Genomic DNA, 216 nt, shown 5'->3' with positions numbered 1-216 from the left:
AGCTGGAGATAGACATGGATGGACTTCGCTGGAATCATCATATTAGCATTGTTATTTATTCCAATAAAAGTATTATTATTTCCAATTGATTCAGTATCTAATTGTGGATAATGTGCATAATAGATGGCATGAAGATCAATTGATTAATAGAAATAAAGATAGAGGAAAAGTAAGAAAGAAAATAGAAAAAAGTCAGCAAATGTTAAAAGGGAACAT

Source organism: Pelobates fuscus, chromosome 13 (genome assembly GCF_036172605.1).
Source record: "Pelobates fuscus isolate aPelFus1 chromosome 13, aPelFus1.pri, whole genome shotgun sequence".
NCBI lineage: Eukaryota > Metazoa > Chordata > Amphibia > Anura > Pelobatidae > Pelobates > Pelobates fuscus.
This window is presented reverse-complemented; position numbering follows the sequence as displayed.